Genomic DNA, 20,322 nt, shown 5'->3' on the forward strand with positions numbered 1-20,322 from the left:
TGTGTATCTTTAATCATTGTCTCCATTTGGATTCTGTCAGTTTGAATCCATGTTTGTTCTTCTTATGAGTGAGACAGTTATTTTAATGCGCAAACGAGATACTCGGTTGCTTGAAATGTTTCAATAGTTTTCATAGTTGTCCATAATTTTGGAACTAATGGCAGAATGTGAGTTCCTTCAGCAATGGTACTTGAAATTTCAAATTTGTGGCACAATTTATTTATTTAGCCACTTCAGTCTTGACAATTATAAACATTTTCAACACGGAAAATTGGAAATTTTGGGGGTTTGTGCAAAAAGTGCCTAAATCCACTCTCAACTTACATTGTGTCATAATTTAGTTTTCTTGAACATACAAAAAAAAAAAAAAAAAAAAAAAACACCCTCCTAATTTTTTATACGTTAAAGAGGAACACCAGAGCTACTTATTTTGAAAATTTGAGGTTGGTGTTAGATGGGCCTTTTACAGAAATAGTTGTCGAATTTTGACATTATTTTTTCTTCTTTTTTCTCTTTGATGGTGAAATTCATATGCTTAACCCGACTTGGGAAGTTCATTACTACAATGCTGTAAATACTACAAGTTCTAGGATTGTTTTAGTGAAAACCATTTTCAAATAGCTTCAATATCTCCAGAGATCTAGCGGTTTCAGTACTTTAAGTCGAAGGCGGTTTAGGTGCTTTCTGCACAAAACCTCCAAACTTCGAATGGCTCCTACAGCAGTCCCCTTTGAGGTAGAACTGTAAAATTTGACAGGTGTGCTATGTTTGGATACCCCAACATTTGTACAAAATTTGAAAAAAATCTAAAACACATGAGCCACCCTGATTTGTTGATTGCATATGGAATGGCCCGGTTGTTATTTCATATAGATATTAATGAAAGGGGAAACAACCGATTTTTTAACAGTGATATTTGTGTTGCCCTAAGTAAAAGTGGATCTTCAGATTGGGATTATGCTTCTGTAAGTTTAAAGGAGCATGAGTTTATTTCTCTCATAGACAGGCTGTTTCCTCTGCTGTTGCTACGTCTGAAAAGTTAATTGTATTGAGTGCTATAGTTGCAGACCACGATAACGAATGTAAATATTGGAGATATGTTTTGAAAAGAGTTGTGGCAGCAATTCAGTTTCTCCCAGAACGAGGACTGGGCTTTTTGGGCAAAACGAAACTATACAATCAGTCAATAATGGAAACTTTTTAGGTATTATAACTTATCAGTAAATTTGACCAATTTTTAGCGAACCATATTGCTAGGTATACCAACCTCAGCAGTGGTCACACTAACCATTTATCTTCAGTAATTGCTCGCGAATTAATTTATCTCATGGGAAAAAAAAAGTCTTGAATTTTATAACTGAACAGTTGAAACAGTCCACATATTTTAGCATTATACTCTATTCCACGCCAGATATTTCTCATGTTCACCAACTGTCAATAGTGTTCGATACATTAATGAATCTGCTAAAGCCAAAGAACGATTCACTCGTTTCTTAACAATTCATAGTCACTCTTCTAAACATTTGTAAGAGACTGTAATTAAGAATCTTCAAACATTGGGACTAGAAATGGAAAACTATGTAGGTCAATCATATGATAATGCTAGCAACATACTTCGAAATACAGTGGACTACAAGCAAGAATTAAAAAAATAAGTCCCCTAGCAGAATTTGTAACTTGTTCTGCTCATAGTTTACACTTCGTGGGAGCTAATGCACTGGAAAATAATTTGCATGCTGCAAACTATTTTGGATTTTTTTCAGAACCTTTACGTGATTCTCTCATTTTCATTAGATGAGAACTAATAACAAATGAACTAGTCAAAGATTATAAAAACTCCATAATCTATATTAAGAAAAGGTGGACAGCACAGACCGAAGCTACAAAAACAAAGCAAACAGGATATGGGGAAATATGTGTTATTCATATCTGAAGACCCTGAAGAAAAGTTATCTACCAAGGCAGAACCAGAGTCGCTTCTTACAGAGCTGGGAAGAAAGAAAACAGCTGTCATAACAGGTGTATGAGATTCTATTTTTGAACGAATTCACAAAGGTAGCCAAACAGGGCTTTTTTTTTTTTTTTTTTTTTTTTTAAAACATATATAAGTTTATGAATGTTTCTTTTGTGATATTTTGAATAGTTTGTTGTTATTGTTATGCAATTGCAATCAAAGAAAAATTATAAATATGTTTCGTTTTAGTAATATTTACTATTGTTAAAATACATCGAAATACAGTACTTTTTGGCGGGGGGCATACAAACCCCACGAGAAGCATTTACTGAAATCAGAAGTATCTTTGGTATCTATTTTGTATAAATGGGTCAGAGCCAAAGTGGACTCAAATAATTCGTACCTTTATTCACTTTTCTTACTGATATGCAAATTAAGTCGTCGCATTCCTTTAACTTGGACTAATAAAAGTCGTAGTGAACTAACTTGGACTTAATTAGTTCTTCTATACTCTGTAGTATTTTGAAATTGTCCATATGTAATTCTGTATAATGGTTTCACTTATGCAACTGTATCTCTTTTTGTCCTTCTCAAATGACTATTGACAATTAGACAATTATATTAAAAGTATGTGAAGATCAGTACAACTTATTTTATCAGGAGTCCTTCATGAGTGTGTCGGCAGACGTATCGCATTTGTGGCAAATTAGTCCCGGCTTCGAGTTCAAATGGAGGACAATTTATATCGGATGTAAATCGAGAAATGGTTTGGACTCCGCTTTAAGGTTAGGGTATACGTGACCCCTTCCAGCATAACCCGGTTGTTGCATAATAACACCAAGGTGAAACAAACTTATTTCTGTCCATATGTGATATAAGTACATAGAGCAAATTATTTAAACCAAAAACTGGTTTAAACAAAACAAAAAACGGGTTTTCGGTATTTTCAATAAAAACCATGGTTTTTGCCAACCCTGTAGCCAAACTTTGCAGGCAAGTTCAATAAATTTATACAATATTCTGCCATCATTACATAGTCTAACTGCTTTTATTCGATCCGTGAGAGACAATTTTGACATATATGAGAGAGAGAGGCAATTCCATTAGTATCAAATACTGAGTATACAGAAACACGAAAGAAATCCGCTCCCAAGGATCGTTGTCTAGATGAGGTTGATTCAGAAAATGTAACTTCCAGAGGAAGACAAAGAAAAGCACATACTACTGTAGAAAATAAATTTGTTTCTCTACACGAAAGAAGTTTCAACAGAAACACTGTACATAAGTGCAGACCTCTTGGGTGTTAGTTACAAAGGGGAGCTGGAAGACAATTTTGGGAATGAGTTTGTTCACTTTAAAAGTTTTGTAAATGTTGCGTCAAAACCGAGAACTGCCTGACGATCCACCACTTCAGCTGCAGCATTTGAGAAAAACTGGACTAGGACATACATTTTCAAATGTTGATACAGTATTGCAATTATATTTCACATTACAGTGCACCAACTGTTCAAGCAAAATGTCATTTTCTGTTCTTACGAGGTTAAAAAAATTGACTTCGAAGTACCATCTTACTGGAAAAATTGGACTCTCTTAGCTTTCTTTGCATTGAAAATTATGTAACAAGACGTCTGGATATTGAGGATGTAATTGATGAATTCTTAAAAGCCAAACCAAGTTATGCGTAGGCTATATTGATACTAATGTTAAAATAATGATCGTTAAATGTAAGAAGGGGTCTCATGCACAAAATGCTCCAGGCCTCAAAAAAGATAGATCAGGCCCTATTTGTACGAACCTCACGATACACCCAAACATCATAGGGCTGCAAATTTCCTCTGGACTGAAACTGTTCTGGGAGTTGTTGTTCTTAGACCTCAGTAATTAATTTTTGATTTTTTTTTCGTCTAGTACGCGTAACGCGCACCGCTATGGTGACGTTTTTATACAAAACTTCCAGCCGGTACATTTAACGGTTAGAGACACCGTGAAATACAAGTGAGTTAGATGGTAGAATTTAGGAAACAGCTATTGATGCCCAACGAAAATTAGATAAGAATGTGGGTAAGTACCTACCTCAGTACAATTTCTAAAGAGAGACTAGTTCAGTTCTAACTTTTCTTCAGCCAGTTCAAGAGAACATCGAGTTGTAAATAGTGACAATTCCATGTCAATACCTAATACAGCAACCGACATATAAGGAATTATAAACTTTATGACGTCATAAAAGTAGAAGCTTTTTATGTATTTGTACTTTGCTAGAACAACTTTTTTTTAAAAAAAAAATAATATTTATTTACCTTAACAGACAATTAAATCAGCGTTCTTCAGTTATCTATGATCGTATTTCTATAGGTTAAGTGAGTGGCCCAGTATAGTTTCTACTTAAAGACTACTTCAGTATGGAGCTGATTAACACAGTAAAACCTCTATCTCAATATCTAACATAGGAAGACAGATATTAGAAATAATAATTTTAGTGATGTCGTAAACATAGAGACCCTTACGCATTTGGACATTTCAGTCTATGCTGCACGGAGGAGACACTTCGAAAAACTAATATATGTAACTTAATTGAGAGTCTGGTGGGAATTTTGCAGTTGATTATGACCGTACCCCTGTGAGTTAAGAGATTACGAAGTATAATTTCTACAAAAATACTACTTTAGTTTTTGTTTCGAGTAGCTTAAGAGCATATTGAGCTGTGTTAAACGGTGCAAACTTCATGTCAATATCTAATATATTACTTTATTTATTTATCTATTTATTTAACAATCTGGATACCTAATAACAACGGAAAGGATTTGGAAGGTATCGGCCAGGGCCTGCTTAATAGGAACCATCCTGCCATTTGCCTGGTAGGACTGAGGAAAACCCTTAAAAACCAGTCAGGATGGTTGGCAGAGGGAATCGAACCCACGACCTCCCGAATGCAAAGCCAACGCTCTACCACTTGAGCTACTTCGCTCGGTAACATTATGCGAGATGTTAGGAATTATATTTTTGATAAGGTTATAAATATAGACCCCTATGGATTTGGACATTTGGGTCTATGCTATAAGGAAGAAAAATTTCAGAAAATTAATATATGTACCTTAACAGACATTGTAATGGGCGTTCTGCAGTTTAGTATGACGGTACTTCTATGGGTTAAGTAAGCACTTTAACAGTATACAGAGCCAGTTAAACAGTGAAAAGTTCATGTCAATATAGTTATTATACATATTACAAGATATATTTTTGACGTCATATAGAGACCCGTAAATGAATTTGAATTTTAGGATCTCTGCTATAAGGATGAGAAATTTCGGAAAACTAATATACGAACTTAACAGACATTGCAATGGGCGTTCCACAGTTGTAGCGGGTTAAGTGAGTACCCCAGTATAATTTCTACATAAAACGTCTTAACTATCAAAAATGCTTCCAGGTAAACAGTATACGAAGTTATGTGAAGACCTGAAGTAAATTTCGATCTAAGTGCCATTATCCGAAGTTTCGAGTTATAACCAGAATGATGGTCTATGAGCCAAGCCAGTTGAATTATATTCGGATCTAAGTGCCAAACCTGTGCGGAGTAGTCCAGATCATTGCCAATAGAATGCATGCGGTGTATGCGCACCGTACAAATTCTCTAGGAAAAACATCATTATCTCAGAACTGTTCAAATGGCACTTAGATCTTAAAGTACTTCAGGTCTTCATGTAATACAATAATAACTCTATGTCAATATCTAATAGAGTAAGCGAAATACTAAGAATTATATGTAAGTTTTCTGAAAATTCTCCTCCTTATAGCATAGACCCAAATGTCCAAATCCATTCAAGTCGCTATACTTATGTCACATATAAAATATAATTTCTAATATCTCACTTACTATATTAGATACTGACATGGAGTTTACATCTTAAGTTAGGGTGGGTTTGTTTACATATGGATTTTTGGATTTGGGTGACAAGATTTCTTTCCTTAAAATTTGTACCTTCTGCCTATATTTTGTGATTTTGACGGTTTAGTTGAGTTGATTTGACGGTTTAGTCGAGACTATAGGAGACGGGGCCTACTGATTAATATGGAATCCGACGCACATGAACTCCCGTCGGGAATCGAACCCGGGTCTCCCACGCCAAAGGCGTAAGCTAACCACTTAACCATGGGGAAGCTGCATTTTGATGGTTTAGGCTAGGTTACGTCATGTTAGGTTAGATTAGTTTAGTTAAAGTTGGGTTGGTAATTACTCTTACGTAACATCAACTCATTTCCCATGTAAACTCCCCTCCCCCTAACTTTGGCCTTACTCCCTTGTAACTTACGCATTATGCAAGTAAGATATTCAATTTCAAAACGATGAAAGCGAAAGTTCATCTATATCTACAACACATATTATTAAAAGATTAACTCCGTCGCATGAGAACCTGACGAACGTAACTCTAAAAAATGTTGTTTTCGTTTTCTTCATGTTTGGACATAATTTTGAAAGCTCTACTTAGTGTAAATGGAACGTAACGCCATCTATTCTCCTTGTAAATAATCTGTTGTAATATACCTCAATAAGTATCTTATTAAAAGAACATCTCTCCAAGAAAATATTTTTGGCCTCTCACCTCTACACCTACAAAAACTGAGTTACGTTCCTCTGGTTTTCATGCGATGATCTTATGTATTATATTTTTTCATGTTTCATTTCAAAATACACGGTCAGTCAAAAGTCTTTGGACACCTGCATAAGTTTGAAAATCGACGGGAAAAGTGATGATGGGAACTGAGGTTTGATGAGGGGCCGCAACTTTTGGAGTGTATGTCATTCATGGCCGCCATCTTGAAATCCGCCATTTTGGATTCAAGTCATTTTTCTTAAATGGGAAGGAGGATGTATGACACATCAAATAACACTAGCTTGAGCTCAGGAATTTACTGTTTTATATATATATCTTGTACAGTTTAGAAGTTATTAATGTTCAAAGGTGGGAAATTACTTTGTAACTAACCCAGTTCTCTCTTCGTTCCAGGTGTTCTAAAATTGGTCTGACACGTGAACAGATGATCGAAATCATCCTTATATTAGGGGAACGCGCCTACCGAATAGCAGCTGACTACAACAGACGGTTCCCAGAGAACCGGTATCGCACAGCACGGTGGCTCACGTGATCACCAAATTTCGGGAGACGGGCTCTGTTTAAGATAGGGCACGTAGTGGGCGACCAAAGACTGCCACCAATGAGGAAACTGCAACGGCGGTTGTTGCGTCGTTTGTGAAAAGTCCTAAACGAAGTACCCGTCGTGTGTCCGTAACATGTGCAATAAGCCAATCCTCCGTTGTACGGATATTGCACGCCAATCAGTGGCATCCTTACAAGCTGCACATGCAACATAAACTGAACGAGGATGACCCTGATCGCCGGTTGGAGTTCTGCATATGGGCTACTGAACAACACGAATTGGATCCTGCATTTGCCAAGAGCAAACTGTTCAGCGACGAGGCGTATTTCACTTTGAACCGGGAGGTTGATCGACGTAATTGTCGATACTGGTGTGACGCAAATCCGATCTGGGTTGACCCGAGTCGAGAACATATTCCAGCGAAGGTGATGGTGTGGTGTGGCATATGGGACACCCACATCATTGGGCCATTTTTCATTTACAACATCTTAACTGCACCACAGTATCTGATGCTGCAGCAGGACCTTGTGTTCCCTGCCACACTGAACGCTGACGGCATTTCCCCATCTTATTTTCAGCACGATGGAGCCCCTCCACACTATGGACGTGGTGTCTGTGAATGGTTGGATGAACAACTGCCAGGGAAGTCTATTGGTCGTTGTGGTCCGGTGGAGTGGCCGCCAAGAACCCCTGACTTAACGCCCCTTGATTTTTATCTATGGGGACATCTTAAGCAGATAGTGTAGGCGGAGAAAATCTGTGATTTGAGACACCCGGAGGAACGCTTCCAACAAGCCTGTGACCAAATTTCAGGAGACATTCTCCTCCGTGTGCAGTCAGAGTGGTTGCAGCGACTACAGCTGTGCATTGCACGGGATGGACAACACGTAGAACATGTGTTGTAGCATACAGTATCAAGGTAATTTCCCACCTTTGAACAATAATAACTTCTAAACTGTACAAGATAGAAAAAACAAATTACACCACTAAATTCCTGAGCTGAAGCCAGTGTTATTTGATGTGTCATACACCCCTCTTCCCATTTTAAAAAATGACTTGAATCCCAAAGGGCGGATTTTAAGATGGCAGCCATGAATGACATATGCCCCAAAAATTGCGGCCTCTCATCAAACCTCTGTTCCCATCATCAGTTTTTACTTTTCCCGTCGATTTTCAAACTTATGGAGGTGTCCAAGGACTTTTGTTGACTCACTCTGTATATGGCTTATCTTAATGATGAAATACATCAATATTTCAATGCCATACATACTAAAGTAAAACACTGCTGCATCCGTATAAAAAAATGTAAAGGAATACTGTGTAACAAGTAATAAAATTATATAAATGATATTATACATCATCTGCATTTGTATTTGTAGAAATACAAATATACAAGTACCATAATTAAGATGCTAAAGTACTGTACCAACAAAAGCAATGTTGCCCAATGTTTTACAAGTACCATAATTAAGATGCTAAAGTACTGTACCAACAAAAGCAATGTTGCCCAATGTTTTTTGAAAGAGGTCAGATTTTAAGTTACGGTATATATATATATATATATATATATATATATATATATATATATATATATATATATATATATATATATATATGCAAAAAGTAAACCAGCACCCGAGTTTCAATGGTACTTGCCATGGTTTCATACTAACAGCGCTACACTTGTAATGCATAAGACACAGCTTCTATACATTGTGCAGAAGGTGTTGGTTTACTTTTGGCGCACCACATTTCAGATTTACGGGTAAAATACAATACTTTGCATGGAAAGACGTATTTATATGGAACAAATACCTGCAGGCAATAGAATTAAATACAAAGTAATACACCAGTAGTTTTAGGTTTAGAAGTGTAGGGTTACTAGTGTAAAATAACTACAAGTGTTTCACGATGGATCAAATGAATGACTGCATATGACAGATCGCCATATTAGATACTATTTTCCACCGGCGTAGTGCTACGAAATGTCAAAAACGTGGGCAAAAATGAAAACGTGAAAGTTCGTATTTGGTTATTTTTAAGTATCATGTTGGCTACAGTAACAGTTCATCTCCTCAACTTCACCCATGGAAACAGTCCGCCGTTTATACCAGAGCTAGTATTGGAAGTCAAAATGACCTTACTTTTGTGCTCCTCGTAACAGCTGATGCGCGCGAGAAATATAGCCTAAGTTTCATATGAAATATTTCATTGCATCAATTTTTGATATATTTAAATCAAAGTGGACGTTGTTCCGGGAAGCACGTAAAGTATTTTAATATCGTATAATATCTGTAATACATAATTTACTATACAATTATTTTCGTTACTGTTTATGTCAAAAAATGTTGAAATTATTACAAACTGGACGAAAACCTGAACTCAAAAGTTATAAATGACGCCCTATTCCGCTAAATTTTCAATTGGTGCATTATCCATGATCGATTTACTACGAGAATGTGTTAAAAACAGCTACCGCCTTTTTTCTTCTTTTGTATGTTACGAATAAATAAAATTTGCAGTTAATGAATATTTAAGCACTTTTGTTAGTGTTAAACTAAAAAAGAAAAAACTAACTAAAATTATTGTAAAATACGTGAAAAGCATGTTCATAAGGTGCATACAAATAAGGTAGTTAAGGGCAATAAATAAAAAAGGAAAAGAATACTTCAGTATAACATAGAAAAAGATAGTCGACTCATACATATTTTAGTTTCCATTATTTTATATTTCCTATGATATATATATAACAACTTCAATTAAATAAAATTAAATTAATTAGTAATACAAGAAGTGATTATTTGATGATAATAATTTTAGATTCAAAAGATGAAATCAGCCAATTATCGAGAAAAGAGACATTTACTTTGATGAAAGACCATTTGAAAAGCGATTTACAAATCGTAGTTGAAAATTTGGAAAACCGCCTATCTTCGAGGTGTGTTTGTTGTATTAAAATAAGTGGTGATATGAAGACAGACATCGCACCTTGAAATATATATATATATATATATATATATATATATATATATATATAGATAGATAGATAGATAGATATAGGATGAGAAAAAACATCAAGAGGACAATAGAAAGGATGATCGATTACCTTTAAAAGAATAATGAAAACCTAAATGTTACGTAATCGTTATGTGCACCTGGTAATACTGCGAAGATGCCAAGTACACAAAAAGGTCGACCACCTTCTTCGGAATTTTTATCTTCAAGCGCACATTCAAAGCAAAGAAGAACTGAAGTCGTCCTCAATAATAATGACGTTAATACATTGGCAAACGCTACGCAAAAGAGCCTTTCCTCTTCTGGAAAATTGAGACGTTTTATCTTTAAATCCATCGAGAGCAGAGAAGTATACGAAAGCTGTGACATCAATATCTTCACACACGGACACGTATATCAATGATGAAGCGCTACCTCCCTTCCTTGATATGAGAATATAAAGAAGAAAATACCAAACGTTGAGCAACAAGGCATTCACAAATGTTTCAAAATTGTACCCAACGTATTTGAATGTATTATTCTTATCCGACATACTGGATCCACCATCTTCAATTTCCCCATTATGATATGAAATATGAATTGACTTAGGTGGAAACACCAAGTATCAATTTATTTTTTACTTTATTCCTTTCTTTGTTTTATTAAAAAAAAATCATCCGCCATTTTAAAGTTTTTAATTATCATATTGAGTTCGTGCCTATTGAGGTCAAAGAGCGCAGTATACCAAGTTTTCTGCACAATTGAAAGACTTTTTGAATATTGTCCACATTTTAAGCATTTCGTACCACTGTGCGGTGGTGCATTTCTGCATAATAGCTGTAACTTACGTATTACAAGCAAGCGCTAGTAGTATGAAACTATCACAAGTACCATCGAAACTCATATTACTGCCAAAACGTATTTGTCTTTACTACCCCCGCCTATCTCACCCCCCACCCACCCACCATCGCTTACCCGGCTGTTTCCTTCGGACGTATCAACTCATTACCGCTCGGGTATTCAGCTTCGCCCTGCCCCGACTCTGCTAGATACAATGCGTGCTATTTAGTGGCTTGCTATCACATGTCGGTTTGCATTTTTTGGGGAAGGTTCTAGATTACTGATCCCCCTTAGTTTTGTGTGGTACAGCCAGGTATTATATGTTGGGTTTATAGAATTTGTGCACCTTCCTGATTCTGTTTATGCTTCAACTTTGTGCATTTATATCGTATACGCTATTGCTATGTGATTTTTTAAAAGTATTTTTAGCCTACTTTTGTCAATGAATATTTTATTTTTGTTGGTGGTTAGAGGGGGCTTGCCTCTCTATATCTTTTACGAACATTTTAACCCTCCTTTTGGAGAATATATTAGTTTTTTAAAATAAGAATAGGTTATTCTCCTGGGTTAGAGGGTTTTGTGCCATACGTGTAGAAATGTTTATTGATGTCAGGGAGTTAGGGGGGGCTTGCCCCCCTATGCTTTCAAGTACTTAACTTTTTGCAAAATATTAATACTTTAGGTTTTTTGAAATAGTCGGAGGTTGTCTTGGTATACTTGCATAGAAAACTGTATTTTCGGGGGTTAGAAAGAATCGGGTCAGAGGTATAGGTGGGCAAGGTTCTAGAGCAGAGGTTCCCCTTCCCACTTATGTGTAATAAAGACAGAAAACAACGTGCCATGCGGGGCTCTAACCCGCCTTCACTCGCTAACGCTCGCTCTGCAATACTATTGGAATTAAATATTTTACTCTGGTACACAAAAGAACCAACATAGCTATTAAGCTATATGAGGGTACCTGTGTTCTAGAACCTCCCGTATAGGTGACCCGGAAGATCCGAAAAAGTGTATTATTTTCTTCTGGTCATCTAATAATGCATTCTTTCGGCTGTTCTGGATCATCTATATTACTGACCCACATCGAGAGAAGGAGGACCAGTAATCTATAACCTCGTCTTTTTTTCTCTCTCTCTCTCTCTCCCTAGTTTTCATGCCATACATCAGAACGCCACATTTCTACGAAAATCGTAAAAGAATGATAATCTTTTAACAATTACTTCTGATAGCCCCTTTAATTTTATATATGCTGAGTAAGACACTTTTTTGTCCAGGGCAAATCATTGAGGAGACAGTAAAGAAAAAAAAAAAATAGTGAAAGAATTATAATTCTTATAAATTATTGCGTGTGCTCCTCTATAAGTAAATATGTACGAAAACTTGCAATACTGCCAAAACCTACTTGGTTTCCTACCCTCGGCTACACCTTTACCCAGTCGCTGACGCGTCTGCTCCGTTCTTCGGACAGATCCCCTCGCTACTTCTCGGCTTTCCACTTCGCCCTGCCTTGACTTAGCTAGACAGCATGCTTTTAGTGGTCACCTAGCACATGTTAGTTTGTGTTTTGGCACTATATTTCTCATGCCATACATTTGAACGCAACATTTATACGCATAGCATAAAAGAATCGTAATTCTTTAACAATGCTGATGGTCCCTCTGAATGTTATCTAAGCCAAGCAAGATATTTTCATGTCGCCCAGCGCAAATCATTTAGGAGACAATAAAATAGAAATTAGTGAAATAATTATGGGTAATAGTATACATGACAACCCCCTGATCTGCGTTTCTTCTCTGATCTATTACCACTTCTACATGAAATACCATAAATTTTCTACGTAGTGCAATAGTAAGAAGTATCCGTGTGCACGACATGCGATATGCGTTAAATTCCCCCCCCCCCAACAGACACAGTCATAGATAAAGTACAAGGGCACTATGAGATATGAAGTACAGGTACGTTCTTTTTTATTTTCGTATCAGTCGATAAGTAAATAAAAGTCGCCTCGTTACCCCCTTTGTAAGTTCGTGCATACTCAGTTAATAATCCCTAAAAGTATGAGCTGCCGGTTTCTTCGGGAACTGATGCAGCTTCATGTATACTAAGCTTATATCCTAATTATGATCTTTTAAACATGTATTTCGAACGTTGCGCCACAAGTAAACTTGTATGATGCAGAAATACACGGCCGGTGAAAAACAGTATCTAATACGTTCATCTTCCCATGCACTCATTCATTTTTATCCATCGTGAAACACTTGTAATGATTTTACACTAGTAACCCAACACTTCTAAACCTAAAATATTGATGTATTACTTTGTATTTAACTCTATTGCCTGCAGAAATTTGTTCTATATAAATATGTCTTTCCATGCAAAGTATTAACTTTTACCTGTAAATCGTGCAACATATCGTGCGCCAAAAGGAAACGAGCACCGACAAAGACATGTAATGACACAATCAGTTGTTATTTTACTCACCATTGCAAAGACCTAAAATGAAAGAGCATTATCAAGTATGAGTTCCATTATATTCTACAATTTTATAGAAAGTTTTAGGGAGATATTTTGTCCCCTCCTTTTCCAGCACGATGTTCTCATAGCAAATACGAATAGGAATCTCCTCCTTCTACCTTTTCTTCTAAGCGCCAGAAACAGTGCTACCAGATCTCACGATTGAACAATACCGAAGTTGTGCTCGAAAAGTAGCGGATTTGAACTATTTGTAGACCAAACATAAAATGGATTCCCGCCTTATGCAGAGTCGTTTTGACGTATGATTAGTGTCATACTAAAGACCTGACTACTGCAGGAAACATATGTTAGTCGAGCACTTTAGTAGGCCACTAATTATGCTTCAAACCGACTCTGCATAAGGCCCAATGTTTTTTTTTTTTTTTTTTTTTTGCTAAACATGTTTACTAAGCATTAGTGCAACCATAAAGCATAATGGAATTTTTCACCTATGGTTGGTACCATATCTGTGACTTTGACCACTTTACATATCCAAATTTGCTAATCTTGAATTCGTGCTTTGAAACCTTCTGAGAAATTCAGAGGATAGATAAAGGAAGACGGCATTTTAATTTCTCAGATGACTGTTGACCCCTCGGAGCCTGAAGACTTTCTTAAGCAATGTAATTGTCAGATGTGCTTCATAGAAACTGTATGTTCCCAGGGCCGTCCCGAGGGGGGCGAGCGGGGCGACGGCTCCGGGCGCCGAAGTAAGGGGGAGCGAAAAAATCAGAACAGAAAAGGAAAAATATGAAAAATTACTTGGAATATACGTATGGGGGCGCCGTCGTGTAGTCACACCCCGGGCGCTGATTTTCCAGGGCACGGCACTGTGCGTTCCTACGGAAAATTTTAAATATTGTCCTGTGACTTTTGAAAATGTAAGAGTACTATTTGGACCAATGCAATAATGTTGTTTAAGTCTATATCTCGACTCTGAAAGATTTGCAACATTCATTTTAATTTTTGGCACTATGTTATTAATTTGTATCAGTATTATCCACTACGACATATTTGATTAAAAGGGGTTACATGCACAGGACCGACACGGCGTAGGATCGACACGGCAAACGACCGAAACGGCATAGAATGGAAACGGCATAGGATCGACACGGCACAGAACCGAAACGACATACGACCGAAACGGCATAGGATCGACAGCAGAACTTTCATACGATCGAAATAATAAAAAATGCATTATTTTATAATTACGCAATATTAAGTAACAATTATTTTCTTAAGGATATATAGGAGAGAACCCTCATACGATCGAAACTGCATAGGAACGAAACGGCGTGGATCGACACGGCATAGGACCCAAACGGTACAGGGCCGACATGGCATAGGACCGAAACGGCGTAGGATCGACACGACATGGGACCGAAACAGCGTACGATCGACATTCTGTAGGGTGATCAACACTTTCTGAATATATCATTATCGCATTTCCCTCGCCTTGAATTTGGGGAGATAAAAAATTGTAAGAATAAATAATTCTAAACGGTCTATTTTAATATATATATATATATATATATATATATATATATATATATATATATATATATATATATATATATATATTATAAAAACACTGTTCGTAATATATCCATGTCCCACACCTTTAATTTTGTGATATTAAAAAAAATGACGCTAAATAACTCCAACTTCAATAGTTGATTCGAGGTTTTCAATACCGAATAAATCATATTTGTCTGTTGTTTTTAGAATGTTGTAATTTTTTATGTATACTAAGTTGAAGTATGTACATGTAACTGCAATTTTAAAACTGTAGGCTTAGAATTTGCGTTTGGAAATTTGGAATTTTGAAGCGAAGCAATGCACCTATGCGAAGTTGCCTCCTTTCAAATTTTGACTTGAAATCGGAAGCCAATCGTTTGTTTTTCGTTTGTTATTGACTTTTTTGAAGAAAAAATCGTAAAAATCGTATCTTTCTTAAAACATAAAGAGATGTTTACAAAATAAAGTTGGTATATGGCCAAATTTACCCTTGTTCCACCACTTAAAATGTTGATTGAAAACCAGAATCAATTGTTTGATATGCGTATGCTATTAATTATTTTGAAAAAGAATAGTCTGTTTCGAAAAACATAAAGAGTCTTTTCAAGAGAAATGGGTGATGTAATTTCATATTGGCTCCACTTTAAAATCTCGAATCACAACCGAAACTAAGCGTTTCTTATTGGTTGTTTTTAAGAGCAAATCGCTTGTTTCGAAAAAAATAGAAAAAGAGATTTACAAAATAAATTTAGAATGTGATCAAATTCAATCTGTTTTCTTTACTTACAAATTTCGATTCAAGACCAAACTCAATCGTTTGACATTGATTTGTTGTTGCTTGTTTGGAAGAAAGGTAATTTGATTCGAAAAACATAAGAATATAATTAAGAAATAATGTTGACGAAGGTGATTTGTTTCGGGGCAGGTTGTTTATTTTGAAGAAAAATCACTTGTTTCAAAACAACCTATAATATATATCTATTTGCAGGACACATTTGGTGGTCAACTTCATACTGTTTTTTCTGCTTTTAAATATCGATTCAATACTCAAGCTAATAACGTGTTTTCCTTTCTTGTTCATTGGTTTGAAGAGAAAATAGTTTGTTTTGAAAATTATTAAGAGTCATTTACAAAATAAGGTTGGGTGGGCCAACTTTTCACTGGTATTTCAAATTTCAATCATTTATTTTTCGTTCGTTGTTGTTTTGAAGAAAAACTGAGAAGCATTAAAGGAATTTTGATAGTAAAGGTGGCCACCTTCACAGGGTCCCTGCACTTCAAATTTCGTTCAAAGCATAGAATGGTTAAAATAATAAGAGAAACACAATCAGTACTCTACGCAAATGTTTAGGGGGTACAGTGGCTTTATGAACATAAGTTTATATAATATCAAGTGTTTATATATATAAACGTGCTAATATGATAAACATGCTTACTTTTGCATAATACCTTACTCAAGGGGGGTTTCAAAGTCCGAAATCCCTTTCCTTCAGTACGCCACTAAACACCAATTATAAATCATTCGTTATCCAAATTGTACTTGTTGTATTGCTTCAATTCTTAATTTCAAAGTTTAAAATTATATGAGCACTTATTATTCTATTGGAAAAGAGCACATATTTTATGACAGTGCAATTAAGTCTCTTGTTTTAACAATTGAAAGAAAGGAAAACACCAATAAAAGTAATAATAATACCTGACACTAATTCCGATTCGATAGTAAATCATATTTCATTATCTTATTTGAAACTTTGACAAAATTGAAGCTCTACACCAAATACAAATTGGATAATAAGCAATGCTTTATAATTGCTTGATACATTACAAATTGAGAACAAAGAGAGTAATACTGTTTAAAAGAAAGATTGGATAAAAACAAGAATTTTAGGAATGATCTAAAAAATGGATCAAAATATTATGATCTTGGCTAATATTAATTTTTGGATCACGAACCACAAAACATTCGAACGGTCTCTAAATCGAGTTTTCTCCAAATATGTAGTTCTCCAGGTATAAGGAGTACAAGAAAAATTTCGATTTAATGAAATATTTAGGATTTTTTTAATAACGGGCAACAAAATTTTTGGACGGTCCCTAAATCGAGTTTTCATATTCATACGCAATAAGCATATCACACTGAGTTAAGTGATATCTTGGGTATGGTTACACTATATGTAGTTCTCCATATATAAGGCATACAAGAAAATTATTGATTGAATGAAATATACTGGATTTTTTGGATCAGGGGCTACAAAGGTTTGGACGGCCCCTAAATCAAGGTTTCGTATTTCTTTAGGAATAAGCACATCATGCTGAGTTAAGTGATAGTTTTGGTTTGGCTACACTATATGTAGTTCTTCAGATATAAGACGTAAAAGTTTTTTGGATCAAGGGCAACAGAATTTTTGAATGGCCCCTAAATCGATTTTTCGTATTTTTCAGGCACTAAGCACATCATACTGACTAGGGATGATACCATACTTGGACCAAGTATCTGGGGAAAACCTATATATCGTCTGAAAGCTCTTGCCATGAGAAGTACGAAACCGTTTCCAAATGACGGGCAAAAACGCAACTTGACCCTATAAGGGCTGGTTTGTTGGTGTTTGTGACCCTATGTATAGCATGTTCGATAGAATAAAAATGAATGTTACGATGCATCACGCGTAAGCACCTGAGCCGATCATGTTCCTTTCTGAATCATTGCTAGAACGCCACTCGAGCAAGAGTTTGATAATATCACTTTGCACCCAGACGTACCCATTTGGTCAGTGTTGCCAACGAACTGTTAATATAATGTGGAAGATGGTTTTTGTACCATTGGATGTATATCCTTGAAACGTGGCATAAACATCATTCGTCATTGGAGCAAATATATTGTGGACGTATTCCTCTCCCAAGTACCCCAGTTTGTTAGTGTTGCCAACCAATTGTAGAAATGAGAAGTTCTAAAAGAGGTTCAGTGCGATGAGACGTTTATACACAAGCTTGGCAGATACATTACACGACACTATAGCAAACAGACGTTGATTGTTATCATCTTCCAACCATTCTAGTTTGTCGGTGTTGCCAACCAAGCGCAAACATCATAAAGTTGCAAATGACTTGGTGCCATTGTCTCTGTAATGAGAAAAAGTAGGTAAATTTCGTGTTAAATGGTATCTTCCATTTTTATTGCAGGCAATGATTTGATGAAAAAATGAATCAACTGAAATGCGAAACAAAATTTTTGAACAATGCAGTTCTTAGATAGAACAATGTGTACAAACGATGATTTTGTTCAACCGTCGTCTGCGTGATATTGGTTCGATTCCTTTACTTCTGTATCTTCCTGCATGTCATGGACAGGGCTTTTTATTTCTGAGGCCCCTCACCTCTTACGTCCGGGGTGTTTTTTCTGCGTGTCCTCTCGCCTTTCACGTCCGACTTTTTTTCTTCGTGATTCACCTTGCCTCCCACGTTCGGGGTGTTTTTTCTTCATGTTGTGAGTCTCCTCGCCTCTCACGTACCAACAAAATGGAGACTCTATCTCACAGTTTATTCAATTTGATCTCCATTTTCCTTACATAAATTAATCCTTCGGCGAAAATGTATGAGAGTTTGTAATAAAACGTTATTTGAGTAAAGCCATTGGAATTCGCTCCATCATATCTTCCTTAGTTTTTGGTTCGCGTTTATATACAACATTCTTCAAATATCTCCAGAAATAAAGATCTGGTGAGGATAAATCTGGGTATTGTGCGGGCCATAGTATTGGTCCATTTCTTCCACTCCGTTTTTCATTATAACGCGTATTCAAATACTCCACCACTCTTTGCGCAGAGTGAGGTGCTGCTCCACCTAATTGCACCTCACTGTGCATTATAATACTTTTACTCTAATCATCTTTTTCTCTATTGTATCATTCTCGAGCCGTGGAATGATAAATATCCTTTGCGATTCCCTATACGAGTTTTATTCTGTTCATTTATCTTTAACCTTTTTATTCTATGGGCACTGGACGTTTTATCTGATACAGGTACCATGTCTTTGTGGTCATTTTGAAAACGATGATCCATATGAACAATGTTTTGCCACAGTGCTATTTAGGGCTTTTAAAAATCAACAAGGTATCACTCGCCCCATGCTTCCACTTAAAATTTTAAAGTTGGGCCCTGGGGGTCACCGCGACATCATTCGACGTGCCCCATGTCGTTTGCCTGTTTCCCTTTTTGTTCTGTTCATTTATCCCCAACCATTTTCATATTAGTGGTACTGCACGTTTTATCTGATACAGGCATCATGTCTTGGTGGCAATTTTGAATACGGTGACCCATATAACAAATCGTTTGCTACAATACTTTTTTAGTTTTTAAAGATCTGTCGAACGAGGTGTCACTCACCCATGTTTCTATTTAAAATTTTAAAGTTGGGCCCTGGGCTCCCATAAAGAGCGGCCCTGGGGGGAACCGCAACAACAGCATTCGGTGTGGCCCATGGCATTTCCTATTTGCGTTTTTGTTCGGTTCATTTAAATTCAACCGTTTTCGAGATATTTCTGTGGAAATATTAAAATGGGCCACCCTGTATTCATGGGCATCAACTGACTAGAGGTTAAATTATTTTCATTGTTGGCCCAGGCACTGCCAGCGTTAGAGTACGTAGGTGGAACGAGGAATGGGTAATGATAGATAAATTTCTTACAAAGTACAGCAATTAAAACTCTCTAGTCTTAGATGTGTTTGCTGTTACAAGGAAGAAAAAATCATCATAGACCTTGATCAAGTTGCATATACAGGAGGCGGCAACATGCTCTATAATGATGTATTAAAATTATTGTACGTATTTTTCTATATATTCAGGAAGTGACAACGCAAATATACGCTTATAACATCAAGAATACATAGGGAACATATCCTATCAGTGGCAAACTGTAAATATAATAATAATGCAATTAGTTAATACCAATCATTATCTCAATAGGGACATTACAGCAACTGTCCCTAAAAGTATTGTGACACAACTTGAAGAGATAATCGCAAAACATCTCCTAACAAATCTTAAAAAAAAAAAAAAAACAGTAATACTAGACACCTGTCAAATGATCAGGAACTTCTTTGGAGAACCCTTTAATCTGCAGTCGTCAGAGACGGCCGTCAGATAATTAAAGTGAAACCGGTTAAAACCGAGATCAGCAATAATAATAATAATAATAATAATAATAATAATAATAATAATAATAATAATAATAATAATAATAATAATAATAATAATAAATATAAGTTTTCCATACATATAGAAATGCTTTTGACCAAGTACACAAGAAATTACATTTTGTCAATTTAGCACTATCATTATTTTGTCACTCA

General features: G+C 36.0%; 1 long non-coding RNA gene across 1 annotated transcript in view; it reads right to left on the reverse strand.

The window, feature by feature from the left end:
* LOC145675774 (uncharacterized) overlaps window positions 1-13,666 on the reverse strand; it is an 89,102-nt gene extending 75,436 nt beyond the window's left edge. Inside the window, exon 1 of the long non-coding RNA XR_014129211.1 lies at window positions 13,424-13,666. This is a non-coding gene — a long non-coding RNA (uncharacterized LOC145675774). The remainder of the gene's footprint in view (window positions 1-13,423) is intronic.
* Between the last annotated feature and the right edge of the window lie 6,656 nt (window positions 13,667-20,322).

This window comes from Thermobia domestica, chromosome 18, assembly GCF_964235325.1.
Source record: "Thermobia domestica chromosome 18, izTheDome1.hap1.1, whole genome shotgun sequence".
Taxonomy (NCBI): domain Eukaryota; kingdom Metazoa; phylum Arthropoda; class Insecta; order Zygentoma; family Lepismatidae; genus Thermobia; species Thermobia domestica.